Genomic DNA, 22,003 nt, shown 5'->3' with positions numbered 1-22,003 from the left:
CTGCCTTTCGCCTTCTCTGCCTCTGCGTTTAGCCTCTTCTGTTTCTGCTACCACCGTATCTGTGGTCGTCTTGGTGGGTGAGTCCTCTGCTGGATGTGCGCTGTTCCTGCCGAAGCTCTGCTCGTGCCGAAGCTCTGATCGTGCGGTCACATCTCCTCGCCGGTGGCCTGCATCTTCGACGGTGGAACGGCCCCAACCCGTCGCTGAGAACTGAACTTGGATCTGCTTCTGCCATTCTTCAGTCTAGAGGTGATGATTTTTTCTAATATGTAGTTGTTGTAAATTAATTTTGTGGACGTAATTCTTGCTATTTTATTGTAGGTTTAGAAGAGAAAAATTGATGCTAATTATGTAAAAATAAATGATTTAATATGTTGTTATGTTTGTTCTTTTTCCTTTCTTGAGGGTTGTATACTAAAGTTAGAAAACTTGAGTTACATAATAAAGCAGAAGAAACCTCTATTAGCACTAAAAAGTTTGTCTTCTAGCTTGATAGTGAAATGATGAATTTTTAAAAAAGGGTCTTCTTCTGGTGTTGTGTTGCAGTCTTCAATTTCTTCTGGTTCAGCCGTGTTTCGTTGGTCTGCTGGCGGTCTTCTCTGCTCGTCTCCTCTGCTGAAGGTAAGTCCAGTTAAAAGTAGTATTGAACCTTGATTCTGCTGATGTTGTGACTGAAAATATTAGTTTTTATATCTGTTTGACTATATTAGTGTTATTAGCTTATGCTTTCTTTTTATTCTGTTCCAATATTTTTTTATACTTTTGTGTTTGTGAATTGAGTAAAGTAGGTAACTATTTGATCCTTAGTAACATAGAGATATTGTTTAAATTCTGTTAATAATTTTGTGTATTTTACATTTCATTAATCTAGGATAGTTTATGCTGCTCTGCTCATCCGGCGTTGTCCTTTGCCTCTGCTGGTCTGATTCGGTTGTCCTTCTTCTCCTGCTGGTCGGGTTTGGTCCTATTACGTTTCTGCTAAAGGTAACTTCAGTTTATTTGAGTATTGTTAAATATGCTGTTAGTTGATAATCTTAGCTGAAATATTGAACCTTGATTCTGCTGTTATTGTGGTTGAAAACTATAATATATTTTGAATCAAGTACCAACTTTTATTGATGTGCTTTCCTTTGTGTAATTGTATATTAAACGATGTTGCTATTTTTTTATTTTATTTTTCTAATTTTATCTCTGTTAACTTTATTGTAGATTGCGAAACATAATGGCTACACGGAGATTGACAAGGGCTGCTGCATCTGGTTATACACCACGAGCACCTGCCATGGCCCCTGCAGCGCGTGCCCCTGCCCCCGCCCCAGCCCCGGCAGCCCCTGCAGCACCTATCCCAGCCCCTGCAGCCCCTGCAGCCCCTGTCCCAGCCCCGGCAGCCCCTGCAGCACCTATCCCAGCTCCTGCAGCCCCTGCAGCATCTGTCCCAGCCCCGGCAGCCCCTGCAGCCCCGGTAGACCCTGCCCCAGCCCTGGCAGCCCATGCAGCCCCTGCCCCAGCCCCAGCAGCATCTGTCCCAGCCCCGACAGACACTACTTCAGCACCACCCACTGCCCCTGTTGATAGGCGTATTGGTAAAAGGGGACCTTCACGTGGGATTGCAACAAATAGGGTTATCAAAACAAAGACAAATGGAAAATTGGAATTGCCGATCTCTTTGGAGAACTTAGCTCCTAATGGCATCCATGCTGATCTGTTTGCATCTGAAGTGGGTATCGTTACAAGACAAAATGTTCTTTTGGATGTAGAGAAATGGAGCCAAGTTGGAGATGATGTCAAGCAAAAAATATGCGACATCGTTTTGGTAATAGATATTTATATTTTCTGTTATTCAATTTATTATAGAAGTTATTTCTGCTAACTAACTTTGACAAATCATTTGTAGGAAAAGTTTGATATAGCTGATACGCAAGTAATGCGCAATATGATTTTAGCTAAGGCTAACATATGTTATCGAAGTTGGCGCTCAAGATTGCGTGAGCACTATGAGTTGTATCAAACTGATGAGGAGCGTCTTCAAAATCCACCAAACAATGTTCTACCGGAGACATGGGAGACTTTGGTGTCCTACTTTGGAAGTCCTTCTTTTCAGGTTTAAAATTTTCATTGTGACAACCATTGAGGTTTTTTTTATGTTGTTTTGCTATTTTAGGTCAATGCAAATTATTATAGCTGACCTCCTTTTGTCTTTTATGAGTTTGGTCTTTTATAGGAAAAAAGTTTAAGAAACAAAGATAATAGAAAGTATCATGTTGTACCCCATATTGTTGGTCGAAGGACATTTCAAGTTGTTAGATGTGATCGGGTAAATAGTCTTAAAGTTTTAATTTGGTCTTCTATTTTTTGCTATGTCATGTTTGCACTTAACTACATGCTATATTTTACACTTCCAAAAAATTTGCAGCGCCATCCTAGAACCGGTGTTGAGCCTGACATTCAAGAATTATGGCAAATTACTCATCAAAAGAGTAATGGAGAATGGGTGAATGAAAAAGCTAAACAAATTGATGTAACATTCTTAAGCTTTTCCTCTTTTTGTTGCATGGAAATTAAATATTATCTCCATTTTCAAATTACAAATTGGATTGTGTAGGATGACATTAGCACTATGCTTGATGAATCCTATGATTTGGAAAATCCTCTCACTCCAAATGAAGCTTTTCTAATTGTGAGAGGTGACAAAAGTGGTGCAAGTTATGGCATAAAGGCTTCAAAGTCTAAGTTAAGGATTCAAGCACAACTTCAAGAGGCAATGCAAGACCGTGAGGAGCTAACAAAGGAAATAGATGTGCTCAAAGAAAAACTTGAAGAGCAACGAACATGGCAAGAGGAAGAATTAGCTCAAATGAAAGCTCAATTGGAAGCTCAACAAGCTGTTGTCAACTCTCTCATAGCGTGCTTTGACAATGAAACAAACTAGACCCTAAAGGTACTCCTAAAGTTGCTTATGTTTTTAATATATTTTTGTAGATGATTCCCATTTTATATTAGTATACTTTAATTTGTATATGGATCTCTTTATCATATTTTACTTGTGTCATGGTTGAAAAATGACAAATGTCCTATTGATTGCTTTGATAAATTTGGTTGGGTATGGCTGAGACATAAGTTGCATATTGGTTGTGTTTGTTGGAACCGTGAACGGTGGAAATATCCAATTTTTAGGGGAGGATCTGCCGAATTTTTTATAAACAGTTTGGATAAAACTTAGTGGAAAAATTATAGATAGTGTTATATCTTGTTTCTAACTTTTTGGTTTCGATTTTTCTTATTTACAGGAGTGCTGAAAGGGTGACCATATGCAACCTTGAGGGCTCAAGAATGTTTTGATACATAGAGACACTAATCTATGTTAGAACTTTTATGTTTCGGTTGAACTTTTATGTTAGAACTTTTATGTTTTGGTTGAACTAATCCATGTACTCACTAGCTAATGTTATTTTGTTTCAAGACAATTTTAGCTAGAAGGATCTTGTTTAACTTATGTATGTTTTTGCATATTAAATAGATGTAAACTAGCTTATTAAAAGCGTTATTATATTAGTTAATTTAAAAACTAATTTACTAAATTATGCACGTAATTTGTAATAAAAATAAAGTTGTTACAAAATAACTTATTCGCTTTCGTAACTGAAGAAAAAAAATGTTACCAAATCATGTTACATTTTGTAACAAATTTTTTTGATAGGAAAAAAATTTACTGTCACGAAAAATACCTTCAAGATCAAAATTTGTTACCAGTTTTGTAACGGCTTCTGATTTTTTGTATCAGAAAAAATTGTTACAAAATATGGTATTGAATTGTAACAGTTCCATTTTTCGTTACAAAAACTTTTTGTAACGGGACTTACTGCAATGGACCCTTTTTTTGTTACAAAAAACTTTTGTGTCAAAATATCGACATTTTGTAACAATATTTTTTGTTACAAATACGCCTTTTTCTTGTAGTGGGATAATATCCGCAAAATTCGGATCGGATGCGGATAATTACCGCGGATATGCGGATATTATCCGATCTATGTGCAGCCCTAACTACATTGTAACTTAAAAGTTATTTACAATATGTACATATCTAGTTGCAAGTGGGAACCTGACGATGTCATATCCCGCCGGACTAAAATACGGGAACCTATGATAAATCCACGAGACAAGGAGCGGCATGCACCTCGCAATGTCAGGCACATCACGCCCTGCCGCAATACACAATAAATGGTATGTATGACAGAGCAGTGCAGATTGCCATAACAACTGGCTTCAACGATGAAAATCCTCTAACAGTGGTAGCCATCTCAAAGGGACAAGTGTAGCAGACTTGTCCGTGAAAAGAAATTCCCCAATAAACATCATCAAGTAGCACCAGGCGTACTGACGGAGTGTATCCAAAGCTGCCTTTGCTGGAATGTGTGTAACTTCATCCCTCAGCCAGGTAATCCTCACCCCGAAAACCTACTTCCCTCCCTCTGGCTGTGGTGGCGGTCTGGCGCCAAGTAAATCCTCAACCCACTTCCACGTGGGGTGTCCATGCCATTGCTGGAAGTATTTGGTAAAACCTTCGATCAATTCTCTATCAGTCTGCAGACCAATGTGGTAGGTAACATCCTAGAGCATAATACTGACCTCACCTTATGGAAGGTGGAATGTGTGGATCTCGGGCCTCCACCGCTCGACAAATGCATAGATCAAGGAATTATCAAACATAAAATTCCTCAACTCTACTGCATGCCTAAATCCAGCCTCCCTTATATAAGGCAACAGGATGTCCAGCGGGAGAGACCCAGTGTCACACGACATAGCAACAGTAACAGTGGTCTCTGCAATTTTCGTAACATTTACTCTCACATAGTAATCTCGTCTAAACTATTAATTGTTGCTAAACATTACTAAAAATTATAAACTAACTAGATAAATATTTATATTAAATGCAACAGATACCTATTAATTAGACTAACATGTTAATTGAGAGTTACTTATTTTATTTATTTAACTTACCTTACAATTAGTTACCTATTTTATTTATTTAACTTAAGTAACAATTGCTTACAATCAATTATACAAAATATAAAACTATACTAAGTATACCAAAAAACTTAATATAGATCTTTTAACTTAGTCTATTCACTATACCTACCCCATTAACTAAGTTACTAAAGATTAAACATCTAAACTTATTATTCAGTAAAAATAAAACAAAAAAAACTACTCACCTCAAAATCTAAAGCCTACGTGTCAAGTAGCATTTAGCCTGTTGATGTCTCTATTGCAGACATATTCTCGAGGGGCCATATTTCTTAAAGGAACTCGAACTTAAGTGTTTAGAAGGTCGAATAAATTTAAAAAATGATGCTTATGAACAACAATCTCGGATGCTGTGACCTTATATATGTATCCGAGTGTATCTCGGATGCTGAGACAACAATTACGGCGCTTGTATTTATTTCGGGTACTGAAACCCCATTCTCAATTTACGCATATCCCGAGTACTCACTATCTGATCTCTACCCTAGTACATGTCCCGAATGCATTCAGGATATGACTCGGTATCACTCAGTCATAGCACGAGATTTCAGATGTTGAGATATATTCATTTTTAAATTAACCCTTTAACATCCAAGATGTATTTCATAGTGCATTTTTATAAATACCTCACCACTTATATATTTTCATAATTTATATATTTATTTAATTTAAATAAAAAATTCCTCTGATGTTGAATCATCCAAATTATATGAAATCATCTTGCCATCCTGTAGTGCTGGGTGGGGATGTTATAATTAAAATATCTGTTTTATCAATTTATACCATCCAATAACTTTTTATACATTATAGTACGATGTATAATAATAATAATAATAATAAATTAAAAACTAATATTTTTTAAATCAGCAATCGATCAACATTTTTCTTCTTTTAAAATCATCTTTTTCTTCTTTTAATTTTTACATTCACGACTTTATTATATTATTGATTAAAAAATTAAATTTTTAAAAAATTAATAAAAAAAATAAAATAAAAATTTGGTCGACATGCTATTATTGGTTGCCAATCGACTTAAACTAATATAATTATGACGATAAAAAGATATAAATAATTGTCGAGAATAATGAGAATAATCACAATTTAATATATTATATATCAAAATAAATTATTTGTATTTTAATTTTATTGAATTACAACATTTAAAAATTGTATACGCAAATGTAACTTTCACATTATTATAGAAACTGCGATAGGAGACCCGCATATTAGCAATACACGTAAATCACTAGAGGAGTATAGCAGTTTACATTCGAACACAATAAAAAAAAACTGCGGCACCCCTCCAGTAGTTTCTTCACGAAGTCCAACAATGCATAAACCGCGAAAAGGGTATAGCGGTTTATGCATGCACAAAAACGGCTATAAATACCAAGCAGTAAGGAGTGGTGTGATGGTAGAGGATCATTTTCACAAATTTATAAATGGATAGTGAGGAGAGATTTTTGTTCTATTCCATTACTCTGAAAAAATTAAAAAAAAAAACAAAAGGCACGGTGTTAAGTTCACTAATAGAGAACCGGTGAGTGTTTTTATCCGGTCAACAAATACTTTGTCAGAGCTAAAGGCGAGTATATTACAAAAGGCGGGGGTTGTGTGGGCCAAGTGGGTGAAGAAGATGTTCTACAAGATTCCAATTACAGTTGTGTCAACTGGTGTGCAGTATGAAACATTTGTGATAGGGTCGGATAAAGACATGCAGGTTTTGTTTTATTGTCGGCGCAGTTTTCCGGAAGTGAGAATACATGAGCTGTATGCCAAGTTAGAAGATGGCGTCGACAGTTCCAGGGCATCAGCGCCGAATGCTCAGTCGATGACGGTGGGGTGCTTCTATCTCGATAGCTGTCGTTGCACCTGGTTATTTGTTGGCTGATCCTTCATTTGTTGCAGCTGGGATAGCTAGGTCACCCTGTATGATTCCGGGTATTTTAGGTGATGGTGAACCGGATCAGGTTGAAAATGTATTGCAAGAGGATAATTCGGACAATGAGCCAGCTCACATCGTGGGGGATAGTGACGAGGATACTCCTAGGAACCCACCTACACATCAGGAGCCATCCAGTTCTGGGTCACAACAATACCCTTCACATTTCTCAACGCTGAACTTAGAAGCCGTCGGCCAGCAATTGGACATAGATCCTACCTTTGGAGGTCAAGGATTACACGAGAAAAATTCTTCTGGAGAATTTCAGATTGGCCAATATTTCCAAACTAAGGAGAAAGCTGTGTTGAGCATAAAGAATTATAGTATCTATCGTGGAGTTGAGTACCGGGTGATAGAGTCAGATCATCTACGTGCAACATTTTTCGAACTCCTTGCATCTCCCATGATACTTCAGATGATCTAAGCGCATGATTTAATCTAATAATGCCACGTTCTATATTAACATGGTAAGATAGAGTATCCATATGATATAAAATTAATCTAATAATGTCACACAATATCGTCTAGAGACAATAATTTTATTCAATATAGTATTTTTTTAATTATCAAATATTCATCTAATATTTGTATTTATATTTAATTATTTTATTAAAAATTAATTTAATAGTACTCATAAATAATCATATTAGTATAATAATATAAGTATATTTATTTTTATTAAATTAAATTAAACCGTTAATTTAAATTATAATAATCTAAATTTTAAATTAAATATTTTGTAATTTTAAAATTTAAAATTATTTGAATAAAATTGGATGAAATAAAAAAATAAAAATTAAATCAACATAACACTATTTAAAACATTATATCGACGTATCAAGAGGTTTTGTACATATTTTAGATAATTTTAAAATTTTAAATTGTAAACTTTTTAATTAAAAAATTTAAATCATTAATTTTTTTTAAATCGAATATTTAATTAACCATACTAGTATAATAATGAGTACGTAATATTATAGTTGAATCATTATAATAATACACATATTTTGGATATTAAGATAAATACACATATCTCGAGTACTGGACCCATAATTTTCTTGTTCTTGGGTACACAATACTCAATATTATGTGCTTTAAACATTCGTGTCATATCTAGGGTGCAATATAACTGACATGTCTCTTTAACGTGATTTTAGACACAAATCCAAAATATGAGTGCATATAAATAAATACTCTATCATTTATATAGTTTTGTAAATATTATATTTAAATAATTTAAATAAAAAAATTTACTAGTAATTGTTATATGATTTTTTATTAGAAAACTACTTATTTCAACGTTTTACAATCTTCTTTGTCTATAAATATCAACTCAAGTAATATTTCGTTTCAATTAATTAGACTTTATATCCACACTTGCTGATATCATAATTTCTTAAAAAATATTCTCAATTATTGTTTATTTGACACTTTAATTTTCACAAGTTTATTTTTTATGATAAAAATATTGGCAAAACAAATAATATTGACAAGTGGATGAGTCGGGTTATTATAGATTATATATAAAAAAAGTTCAATATATCAACATGGATATTGGACCTTAGTTAAGAGTGAATTATAAAATCTCACATGAGTTAGAGATGAAAATGAAATATGCCTTATAAGGTGTGGATATCAATCTCTCCTACATAGACACATTTTGATGAGTGAATATAGGATTTCTGCTATTATTTTTATCATCAAGAATAAAATTATAAAATTCAAAATGTCAAAGTGGATAATATTCATAAAACGATTACAGTTATAATATTAAAAAATAATTATTTTATATTTTAATCTAAATTATCCTTGATCATATAATATACTTTGTTCTTTGTGAGATTTTTATTAATAAAAAGTATATTATTTTATGTTATTAAATCGTTATTAGGTGTTGTTAGACATAAACTTTGAATAGTATGTCTTTTTTTTTTTTTTTTACCAAAAGTAAGTTATTTCATTTTATACAAGTGAAACATGGAGTCCACAATTGGACAACTTGATACAGTAAAAGATTGAAGTTCTCCTAACACAATTAGTGCATCCAATATTGGAATTTAGGCAAGCAATACAATAAAAAACTCAAACAACTTATGACTAAGAAAAGAAAAGAAAAGAGAAGGGTCTTTTAAACAGGAGATTTATCTCGAAGAAGAAGGTTGAGAGGATATAGTGGTGAACTCGTATGCAAGAGTTCCTGCCTAAACCAGAGTTTTTTCAGGAGCCAGACATTTGCCTTAAAAATTTTGCAAGTTCCGAGCCAGCCACAGTTTCCAGAGAGTGAATACAAACTGAGTTTTCGTTTTGGTGCAATGAGATCTTAAATTGATTGCTTGAAAGCTTGAATCTAACCATTTTCATGGTGGTTGTGCATGCAGGGAGAAGGGAACAAGGTGCTGGCCCAGTTTTGCGCACATTGTAGTCGCTGTTGGACAAGAAAATAGACAATAGTAGGCCGATTCTAGTGTTCGCTGACATCGTTGACATTGGGTTGAGATGTGATTCATCCTTGAGTGAAATTTCTCCATGGTAGGTAAGCCATTGTGACTCAGTCTCCATAGAAAAATTTTTATTTTTGGATTGCACTAAATATTTCAAATTGAGGTCCATAATTTTCTATTTCTGATTCTGTCATCAAGTTGTTGTTCATGAACATGAAAAAAAATAATAAACTACTCATATCTTGACAATACTAAATAGTTCTCATTTTTTCCTTACTCTAAGTCCAACAATCTTCAACCTGCCATGTAATTGTGTTGCATATTATTCTGGCTTTATTATGATTAAAATTAGAATTTACAATTTCCTGATTCCAGTTTTCATCCGAATTAAGTAGTTGCTGCACCCAAATTAGATTCAGATCCCACAGCCCCTTGTAGAATTCTAAACGGTAGAGTAGTCCCATGCCAGTTATTCTCCCTGATTCTGGTTGTTGCACCATTGTCGATTTGTCTTTTGATTCCTTTTTTTAGAATTTTTTTGCCCTCCAGTAGGCTTTGCCAAGCCCATGATGGGTTTGATCCAGTTTCAACACTTTGAAATGATGAGTATTTAAAATATCGACTTCTATAAACCTTGTAAAGTAGGAAATGCTCTCTAGTAAGTAGCCTCCAGTCTTGCTTAGCAAGAATTGCTAGGTTAAAGGTTTTAAGATCTTTGAAACCAGCCCTCCCAATTGCTTCGGCCTACTCATCACATCCCAACTTATTCATTACATTTTTCGCTCGTTATTCCGTTGTCCCCACCAAAATTGCATCATGAGCCGGTGAAGCTCATCAAGAAGGGAGTCCAAAAATTTGAAACAACTAAGAGTGTACATCGGAATAATCGTTGCAATTGCCTTAATAAGTATTTTACACCCACTAGTTGAGAGGAGAGACCTCTTCCAGTGTTGCAGTTTCTTTGTAACATTCTCTTTAATATGAATGAAGGTCTATTTTTTTGATTTCTGAATCACTCTCGCATTCTTAAGTACTTGTTTTGAGTTCCAACGTGAAGAATCCCAAGAGTGTTTGAAAGCTAATGCCATAGAGTAGGAGGAGTGTTCTTACTAAAAAAAAAACCGAGGATATCTGCAAATTAATTTGATGCCCACTTAGATGACTGTAGGTCTGTAGTACTTGAATTAAACTAGCACAATCCTCTGAGTTAGCTTTGCTAAATTGTATAGAGTCGTCCGCGAAAAGAAGGTGACTAATTGGAGGACATATGGCATTCAGTCTTAAATCATGAGCCGTGTTATTCTATAAACCATGACCTTCCACAATAACAGAATATGAGACTGTAGTAACACACTCTTTGATCCAACTAATTCACTGTCTTCCAAAGTCCAACTTCTCCATAATAAATCATAAGTAACTCCACTCCACTCTATCATACGCCTTACTTATATCAAGCTTCATAGCTAATTCTACATCACCAGCCTGTTTGTTTTTGAGAAAATGCATGCATTTATGAGCAATAAGCACGGTATCACTAATTAATCTTCCTATACTAAGAGCACTCTGATTCTCACTAATAATCTTTGTCATAAGAGGTTGCATTCTATGCACTAAGATTTTAGAGATTACCTTGTAGAAAATGATGCTAAGTGATATTGGCCAAATCTGGTTCATAGAGGAGGCATTATTCACCTTCGGAATTAGGCAGATTTATGTGTGATTAAAGCTTCTGAGCATCCTACCTCCTGAGAAAAAACTCTTAACTGTTGCTCTAACATTGATACCAATAATTCTCCAAAAGTGTTGATAGAATTTGGTAGAAAATCCATCGTCACCCGGGGTTACCTCAGCTGAAATTGAGAACACCGCTCTTCTAATTTCCAAATCTGTGATGGGTTTGAGTAAATTTCTATTCGTGGAGGCAGAGATTTTTTATTGCAAACTGTCCATGACACTCTCGGGGTTAATAGGAACACCTGCAGTAAACAAATGCTGAAAGTAGCGTTGTGTAAATCCGGTTGATTAATGACTAATTAACCCATAAATAAAAATATATTCTATAAAATAATAAATGAGATTTTTATGGTTAAATATGATAGAGAAAATTAAAACGAGAAGTTTGACACAAATTTTAAAGAAATTGGCCCAAGATTGGGCTAAACGGGCCAAACCAGACCGACCGGACCTGTATTGGGCCCTTGGCCCAACCTAATGGGTGACTAAATGAAGGGCACAGCCCTTCCTTCATCACAAGAAACATAAACACTCAGCAAGGAAAAGGGGGAAAGCATGAAACCCTTGTTCCAAATCACTTCAATCTTCAATTGATCATAACTTTTGATTCGGAGCTCCGATTAACGCACCGTTTGTGGCCACGCGACCGTGGCGTCGAGCTCTACAAAATCCATACAATCATTTTTGAGGTAATTCACGATTTCAATTCGGTTTCCTCAGCCCTTAATTTCGAAAATTTGGTGGGTAAAATGTCGAGATTTTTGAGTTTTGATGTTATAGGATCCAATTAACTTGAACGGAAGGCTTATTCTTGCCTTTTTGATCCTTGGGTAAGGTAAGAGATCTCAACCCTAGTGAAAATTCTGAATTTAAGCATTTGGGTATTGAGTTATTGTGTTTGGGTGTGATATTGTGGTTTAGGTAGTGTATATATGTGTATTAGGACTTGATTGATGGTTTTGGAAAGCTTTGGAGTGGAGCAAAAATCTGGAAATCTGATCTTGGAAGCTTTGAGACCTTGAAAGTTGAATTTGAGAGTGTTCTGGGTGGAACGGAAATCGGCCAATGTATGGTTTCAGTTTCCTGTATCTAAAATGTAATATAGTGTGAAAACTTAGGCTAGAGACCCTAAGATTGGAGTTGAACTATTGATGTTGTTGGTTGATTGAAATAAATTGTGTTGTAGTGTATGTGATTAGTGGATTTGGAATTTTGATATGGATTAAGTTGAATATGTGTGAATGATGATTGTTTGGTTGAGAATGTTGCTAATTGTTAATAAGCATGTAAGGTTATGAGTAATGTGGGTTGATATGCATAAGTTGTTGGTAAGATTGAGGCTTTTGTTGATGAGCATGAATTGCTGTGTGATAATGATGTGTATACTCATGGTGATTGATGAAATTGAATAAATGCTTGAAAAATTGAGCTATGGAATGTTAGTTATGAATGGATTTATTGAATTGAGATTTGGTTAAATGTAGAAGAATTGGTGGGTTGATAACTGAATGAGAGGTTAGAAGTGTTTGATGTTGAATGACTGAGTTTGGTTTTTTTTTTTTTTTTGAATGAATTTGGAAGTGTATGTCGATGAACTTGGAAGTTTATGAACTTGTGATTGTTGCACTCCACCTATCTGAGATACGAGTTTCCTTGGGTGAAAGCAGTGGCTAGCCACCACGTACTCTAGGTGGAAACTCGATACTCTGCTGACCCTATATCGCAAGTGTGGCCGGACACTGTGAAAGTTCCGGATGAGCTTGCCCCCGTTAATATACGCCAATGACTGTGTTGGATATGAATTATGATTATGTTTGTGGATAACTCGAGTTGGGGATGCGCGACAGAGGGACAGTCCAATGGCTAGCTACCAGGACTTATCGGGTTGGCTTTATAACCGACAGATGAGACTGATCAGCCACTAGGACAGGCATACATCATATGCATTATATGTGAATTGTTTGGAATGCCTAATTGATTGCATCATTACTTGCTAATTGTCTAACTTCCATATCTACTTCCTATTTGTGCATTCCTTTGTTTGTTATACTTGTGTTTGCATACCAAATTACTGGTGGCAGTTGGGAGGTTTGCAGGATTTGGAAAGGGGATATTTAGTTAGACTGAAGATCCTTAAGTTAGTCGCCTATTCTCATTTCTCATGGTTTAGTTTATTTATATGCTTTGATTATGAATTGGGAGTTCTAAGATTGCCTTCGGCTTTCCCAGGACATTACATGTTAGATATTTGGGCACTGGTACCATGCTGAGAACCTTCGATTCTCACCCATGCGAATTTTATGGTTTTTAGATGCAGGACGTGAGGCTCCTCGCTGAGGCATGCTGGAGACTTCTGTTTTGGCGAAGATCCTATTCTCTCGGGACTTTATTTTGATTTTATGTACTTGTTTAGATACTTATATTCTCCACTGTTTATATATATATACTGTATTGACTCCTCTTAGAGGTTGTTTTGGAGAAACAGGTCTTGTAGCTTGCCGTTTGGGTTCTTTTGGGTTTTCCTACTACATATATGTATGTATACTCCTATGCTCGGACCGGTTATCTTCGCAAGCCAAGTCTTGAGCCTTGATATATGTATTTTTGGCACTCTCTTGTATATCTTCTCGCGTTAGCTTACCTTATCTGTTTTGTTTACGTTATCGATCGGAGTGTTGCGCTTTCTGATTTAACGGTTTTGATTTACCCATTTTTCTTCAAAGGCTCCTAGTTATAAACCTTTTTCACACTACTATATATACTAAATTTTATTTCTAGAGGTCGTAATACCTCGCCACCTCTGTTTTATGACTTAAGCATAAGACTCTGTGTGGTAGGGTGTTACATTATGATATTAGAGCAGTTCGTTCCTATAGAGCTTGAGGGACAGACTGACTATGCTTCTGTGCATTCTCTGTGTATGTGTTTATGTGCTATTAGGATATCTGATTGATATAACTGGCATAAACATTTATGAGCATACATTTGAGTCTTCGAGCACTAGACTTCCGATATTGAGACTGATCAACTTGATATCGATTGTTTGGTGTGTATAGGAACTAGATGGCGCCTCATGGATGCGGTCGAGGTTGTGGGAGAGGTCATACTGGTACTCTGGGGCCGGAAACCAACCAGAATAACCCGGAGAACTTTATGGTGGCGTTGCAAAACATGGCTGCTACTATGCAGGCCACTACTGAGGAACTCGGGCAGCAGATGAACAATAACAATAATAATGGAGGAAATGGCGGAAATGAAACTCAAGGCCCGATGACGTTAGCGACCTTCTTAAAGGTTAATCCACCGAAGTTTAAGGGAACCACCAATCCGACTGAACCCGACACTTGGTTTTAGGCTATGGAGCGAGCACTGCAAGCACAGTTGGTGCCTGAAGAGCAATGTGTTGAGTTTGCCACTTATCTACTTACTAGGGAAGCATCGCATTGGTGGCAGGGAGCCTAATGTCTCCTGCAGCAGAGTGATGACCCTATCACCTGGGATGCCTTCCAGGTGGAATTCTATCAGAAATACTTTCCAAATTCTGCTGGAACGGCAAAGGAACTTGAGTTACTGCAGCAGAAGCAGGGTGCTATGTCTGTATCTGAGTATACAGACAAGTTTGAGGAGCTATTTAGATTTTTCCGCATGTGTCAAGGAGCTCAGGGAGACTTTGACAAGTGGAAGTGCATCAAGTATGAAGGAGAGCTCCGAAACGACATCTTCAGTTCAGTAGGGCCTATGGAGATCAGGACTTTCTCTGAGTTGGTGAATAAGAGTAGGGTTGCTAAGGAGTGTGTGAAAAAGGCAGCTGTAGAGAGAGGAAGCCATAGGGGACCATTCCCACAGAACCGAGGGAAGAGCTTTTCTCCTAGAGGTCCGCCTTTCAAGAGGGGAGGCTTTGTACCACAGATGACTCAGGGACAGAATAACTTCAGAAGGCCTAACAACAACAATGTCCCAGGGAGGAGATTTGGGAAGCAGCCTCTGAATGAGCAGGCTTGTGCTAGATGTGGGAGTTACCATCCTAGTGTTCCGTGTAAAGCCAGTTGGGGCTTGTGCTACTCATGTGGTAAGCTGGCGCATAAAGCCTCCAACAGTCCAAAGAAGCAGAGACAGTGTACTGAGAGAGCACGGTAGCCTGGTCGGGTGTTTACTACCTCAGTCGTGGGTGCCAAAGTGTCTGATATGCTTATCCAAGGTAAATATGATATGACTGGATAAACTTTAAATGTTTTATTTGATTCGAGAGCATCACATTCATTCATTGCATTTGAAAAAGCTAGTGAATTAGGATTGAAGATTGTGGTTCTGGGCTACGATCTGAAAGTATATAATACCACCCATGAAGCCATGATGACTAGGTTAGGATGTCCACAAGTTTCCTTTAGGGTTGAACAACGTGATTTTGTTCATGATTTGATTTGCTTGCCGATGACCGGTCTTGATCTTATCTTGAAGTTGGACTGGTTGTCTAAGAATCATGTCTTGTTGAACTGTTTTGAAAAATCGTTGCATTTCATGCCAGAAAGATCGGAAGGGCCGGTTGTGGTGAATGGCTGTTATTTGAACTACGTGGTAGTAAATTGTTTGGGGGCAAGAATGTCAAGGTGTTATGCTATTAGCTGCGAGTGTGTCGGGTGAGGAACAAAGTTTGGAGAAAATCCCAGTTGTTTGTGAATTTTCTGAGGTGTTTCCTGATGACATCGAGGAATTCCCTCCTAGCTGAGAGGTGGAATTTGCAATTGAGTTGGTACCTGGAACGGGGCCAATCTCGATTGCCCCTTACCAAATGTCGCCTTTAGAAATTGCCAAACTCAAGACTCAGTTGGAAGACTTAATGAGTGATAAACCACTATTTTATGGTTTATCTTGTGCTCAATTGAGTGGTTTTTATCAACTCTTTACCCACTTATTCACAAAAATTGCATGTTTTACATTTCCCTTCCTGATTTTGTGCTATGATTGAAAACATGCTTCTTTGACCTTAATTTTATTAATTTTAATCCTCTCTTATTACCATTCGATGCCGTAATAAGTGTGTTAAGTGTTTTCAGAGATTAATGAGCAAGCGCTTTATCCGCCTTAGTGTTTCTCTGTGGGGAGCACCAGTGTTATTGGTGAAGAAGAAAGACGGGAGTATGTGGCTTTGTGTGGATTACAAGCAACTGAATAAGGTCACAATAAAGAATAAGTACCCACTACTGAGGATTGACAATCTTATGGATCAGCTACAAGGAGCCGGGGTCTCCAAGATTGATTTGCGATCCGGTTATCACCAGATAAGGGTGAGAGATGAGGACATCCCTAAGACCACTTTCAGGACTCGTTATGGTTATTACGAGTACACTGTAATGTCTTTTGGGTTGACAAGCGCTCCTATAGTGCTTATGGATTATATGAACAAAATTTTCCATCTGTTTTTGGATAAATTCGTTGTTTTCTTCATTGATGATATACTGATTTACTCCAAGACTGAAGAAGAGCATGCCGAGCACTTGCGAATCGTGTTACAAATTTTGAAGGAGAGAAAATTGTACGCCAAGCAATCTAAATGCGAGTTTTGGAAGAGTGAGGTGAAGTTTCTTGGCCATGTGGTGAGTAAACAGGGGATAGCAGTAGATCCTTCTAAAGTGGAAGCGGTAATGGATTGGAGGCGACCGACCTCAGTAACTGAGATAAGGAGTTTTCTGGGTTTAGCTGGCTACTATCGGAGATTCATCAAAGGCTTTTCGCAAATAGCTTTGCCATTGACAAAGTTAACCCGGAAGGACGCGCCATTTGTTTGGACTTCTGAGTGTGAGGAGAGCTTTCAAGCGTTGAAGCAAAAGCTGACTACCGCACCTGTGTTGGTGTTACCTGAGCCGAATGAACCGTTTGAAGTGTATTGTGATGCCTCACTAAAGGGCTTTGGGTGCGTGTTGATGCAGCACCGAAATGTGGTGGCTTATGCCTCATGATAGTTGAGACCTCGCAAACTTAATTACCCGATGCATGACCTAAAACTTGCTGTAGTCGTGTTTGCACTAAAGGTGTGGAGGCATTACCTCTATGGAGTTAAGTTCCGAGTTCTCTCTGATCACAAGAGCTTGAAATACCTCTTTGATCAGAAAGAGTTTAATATGCGGCAGAGGAGGTGGATGGAGTTACTGAAAGACTACGACTTTGAGTTGAATTACCATCTGGGAAAAGCGAATGTGGTGGCGGATGCGATAAGTCGGAAGTCATTGAATGCTGCTTGGATGATGCTTCGCGAGGAGGAGTTGCTCAAGGCATTTGAGAGTCTGAAGATCAGTGTTCAAGAAGTGTTTGGAACTCTATGTTTGATTCGATTACAGATCTCAAGTGATTTTAAATCCAAACTCCTGAAGGCTCATAAAAATGATGATGTGTTATCGAAGGTGTTGCCAACTATTGAGCAAGGGAAGTAGTGGAGAGTGTCATGGGATCAAGATGGGTTATGGAGATTCAAGGGTAGGATCATTGTGCCAGATGTTGGGAATTTGCGGCAAGATATCTTAAAGGAAGCACACAAAAGCGGATTCTCTATTTCCCCGAGAAGTACTAAGATGTACAGCGATCTAAAGGCTATGTTCTGGTGGTCTGGTATAAAGAATGATGTGGCAAAATATGTCTCAAAGTGCTTAACTTGTCAAAAGGTGAAGATTGAATATCAGAGACCTTCCGGGACGTTGCAACCCTTGGAGATTCTGCAATGGAAGTGGAAGAGCATTGCATGGATTTTGTATCGGGATTACCGAGAACTAGAGCCGGTTTTGACGCTGTCTGGGTAATTGTGGATCGGCTGACGAAGTCGGCTCACTTTCTACCTATTCGGATGAACAATACTCTTGAGGAGTTAGCACGCTTGTACATAAAGGAGGTTGTGAGACTTCATGGTGTGCCTACTACTATAATTTCTGACAGAGATCCCCATTTCACTTCAAGGTTCTGGGGTGTATTTCAGAGGACTTTTGGAACCCGTTTGAACTTGAGTATAGCTTACCATCCTCAAACAGATGGTCAATCTGAGAGGACGATCAAAACCCTAGAAGATATGTTGAGGGCTTGTGTTTTGGATCAACCGGCGAGTTGGGATCGATATATGCCGCTAGTGGAGTTTCCGTACAATAATAGCTACCATACGAGCATCGAAATGGCTCTGTATGGGAGCAAATGCCAATCTCCACTATGCTGGTATGAAGCTGGGGAGAAAATTTTATTGGGGCCTGAGATGATAGCTGAAACTACTGAACAAGTCAAGAAAATCAGAGATAGGATGCTTACTGCTCAGAGCCGTCAAAAGAGTTACACCGATCAGAGGCGGAAATCCTTAGAGTTTGAGGAAGGAGACCATGCTTTCCTTAAGGTTAATCCAACGACAGTAGTAGGTAGAGCGATTAAGACAAAGAAGCTGAATCCTCGATACATCGGTCCATTTCAAATTCTCGAGAGGGTTGGACCGGTGGCGTATCGGATGGCACTACCGCCTTACCTTTCGAACCTGCACGACGTATTTCACGTGTCGCAGCTTTGGAAGTATACTCCTGATTCTAGCCATGTGTTAGAAACTGAATCGGTACAGTTAAAGGAAGATTTGACTCTGCCGGTGACTCCGGTTAAAATTGATGACACAAGTATTAAACGGTTGCACGGAAAAGATGTTTCATTAGTCAAAGTGGCATGGAGTCGGGCTAATATTGAGGAGTGCACTTGGAAACTTGAGTCAGAAATTTGAGCGGACTACCCACACCTGTTCTCAAGTAACTGAATTCAAATTTTGTGGGCAAAATTCCCAATTAGGTGGGTAGAATGTAAAACCCGGTTAATTAATAACTAATTAACCTATAAATTAAAATATATTCTAGAAAATAAGAAATGATATTTTTATGGTTAAATATAATAGAAAAAATTAAAACGAGAATTTTGACACAAATTTTAAAGAAATCGGCCCAAAATTAGCTCGAACGGGCCAAACCGGGCGAACCGGACCCGTATTGGGCCCTTGGCCCAACCCAATGGGTGACTAAATGAAGAGCACAGCCCTTCCTTCATCACAAGAAACATAAACACTCAGCAAGGAAAAGGGGAAAAGCATGAAACCCTTGTTCCAAATCACTTCAATCTTCAATTGATCATAACTTTTGATTCGGAGCTCCGATTGACGCACCGTTTCCGGTCACGCGACCACGGCATTGAGCTCTACAAAATCCAAACAATTATTCTTGAGGTAAGCTATGATTTCAATTCGTTTTTCTCAGCCCTTAATTTCGAAAATTTGGTGGGTAAAGTGTTAAGATTTTTTAGTTTTGATGTTATAGGATCTAATTAACTTGAAGGGAAGGCTTATTCTTGCCTCCTTGATCCTTGGGTATGGTAAGAGATCTCAAACTCTAGTAAAAATTCTGAATTTATGCATTTGGGTATTGAGTTATTGTGTTTGGGTGTGATATTGTGGTTTAGGTAGTGTATATATGTGTATTGGGACTTGATTGATGGTTTTGGAAAGCTTTGGAGTGGAGCAATAACCTGGAAATATGATCTTGGAAGCTTTGAGACCTTGAAAGTTGAATTTGAGAGTGTTATGGGTGGAACGGGAATCGTCCAAGGTATGGTTTCGGTTTCCTGTATCTAAAATGTAATATGGTGTGAAAACTTAGGCTAGAGACCCTAAGATAGGAGTTGAACTATTGATATTGTTGGTTGATTGAAAAAAATTGTGTTGTAGTGTATGTGATTAGTGGGTTTGGAATGTTGATATGGATTAAGTTGAATATGTGTGAATGATAATTGTTTGGTTGAGAATGTTGCTAATTGTTAATGAGCATGTAAGGTTATGAGTAATGTAGGTTGATATGCATGAATTGCTGTGTGATAATGATGTGTATACTCATGGTGATTGATGAAATTGAATAAATGCTTGGAAAATTGAGCTATGGAATGTTCGTTATGAATGAATTTATTGAATTGAGATTTGGTTAAATGTGAAAGAATTGGTAGGTTGATGATTGAATGAGAGGTTAGAAGTGTTTGATGTTGAATGACTGAGTTTGGTTGTTTTTTTTGAATGAATTTGGAAGTGTATGTCTTGGAACTTGGAAGTTTATAAACTTTGGTGAAAATAAAATTTTGATGAACTTCAATGGATCATATCTCAAGCTATTGATTTTGAAATTTGATACTTTTTTATATCAAATTAAAGAGAATTTCAGAAGCTTTAAAATGGTTTAAATTTTGTGCAAATCTGAATTTTGTGGAAGGAGATATGATCGTTGAAAGTTGGGGCTTGAAATCTGAGTTCTGTGAATTCTACAGAATTTGAGATTTCTGGTTTGTGTGCGCACGCACAGCCCTGTGCGCACGCACACCCCGTGGATTTTTGAACCTGTGCGCACGCACACATGGGGAAAGGGCTACTGATGGGAGCGCTAGCACGCCCTGTACGCACAGACGACTAACGAAGTTTTGCAAGCTGTACGTACGCACGCACACGTTGGGAGGTGCATTCTGGTGATGGCGTTCTCACGTCTTGTGCGTGCACTCAACAATTGAGATTTTGCTTTCTGTGTGTACGCACAACCTTGTGCGCACGCACACATTATGAAAATTCTTCTGGGCATGTGCACGCACGCCCTTGTGCATACGCACACGACCCTGCTTTCTTATGAAATCTTTGTTTTCAAGTCTTTCACCTTCCCAACAAATTTGTAACCTTCCGAGACACTGTTTTAAGCTTATAAACCCCCATTTTCATCCTTTAAATCTTAAATCAATATAAAATGCCTAGTGATTGAGAAGAAACTAGGGAAGGGTGTAACTTGTGGATGAAGAAAAGCGGATATAATGAGGAGTTATGACTAATGATGAGGTTATGAGTTGTTGAGGAGGATGGTGGAGTGCTGTGTGTGATATGAGCCGAATGGTTGCGTATAAGATAAGCCGAATGGCCGTGCATGAGATGATGATTTATGGCTGCTAATGAATTACGACTTTAAGCCGGTTGGCTGAGATGAATGATAATGTATGGCTGAGAATAAATGCATATATGTTGAGTTATTGATATTGATATTGTGATTGTTGCACTCCACCTATCTGATATACGAGTTTTCCTGGGTGAAAGAAGTGGCTAGCCACCACGTGCTCTAGGTGAAAACTCGATACTCTGCTGATCCTATGTCACAAGTATGGTCGGACACTGTGAAAGTTTCGGATGATCTCGCCTCCTTGAATATACACCAGTGAGGGTGCTGGATATGAATTATGATTATGTTTGTGGATAACTCGAGTTGGGGATGCGCGGCAGAGGGACAGTCCAATGGCTAGCTACCAGGACTTGTCGGGTTGGCTTTATAACCGACAGATGAGACTCATCAGCCACTAGGACAAGCATACATCATATGCATTATATGTGAATTGTTTGGAATGCCTAATTGATTGCATCATTACTTGCTAATTGTCTAACTACCATATCTGCTTCCTATTTGTGCATTCCTTTGTTTGTTATACTTGTGTTTGCATATCAAATTGCTGGTGGCAGTTGGGAGGTTTGTAAGATTTGGAAAGGGGATATTTAGTTAGACTGAAGATCCTTAAGTTAGTCACCTATTCTCATTTCTCATGGTTTAGTATATTTATATGCTTTGATTATGAATTGGGAGTTCTAGGATTGACTTCGGCTTTCCCAGGACATTACATGTTAGATATTTGGGCACTGTTACCATGCTGAAAACCTCCGGTTCTCACCCATGTGGATTTTGTGGTTTTCAGATGCAAGACGTGAGGCTCCTCGCTGAGGCATGCTAGAGACTTCTGTTTTGGTGAAGATCTTATTCTATCGGGACTTTATTTTGATTTTATCTACTTG

Source organism: Arachis hypogaea, chromosome 11, assembly GCF_003086295.3.
Source record: "Arachis hypogaea cultivar Tifrunner chromosome 11, arahy.Tifrunner.gnm2.J5K5, whole genome shotgun sequence".
In the NCBI taxonomy this organism is placed as follows: Eukaryota; Viridiplantae; Streptophyta; class Magnoliopsida; order Fabales; family Fabaceae; genus Arachis; species Arachis hypogaea.
This window is presented reverse-complemented; position numbering follows the sequence as displayed.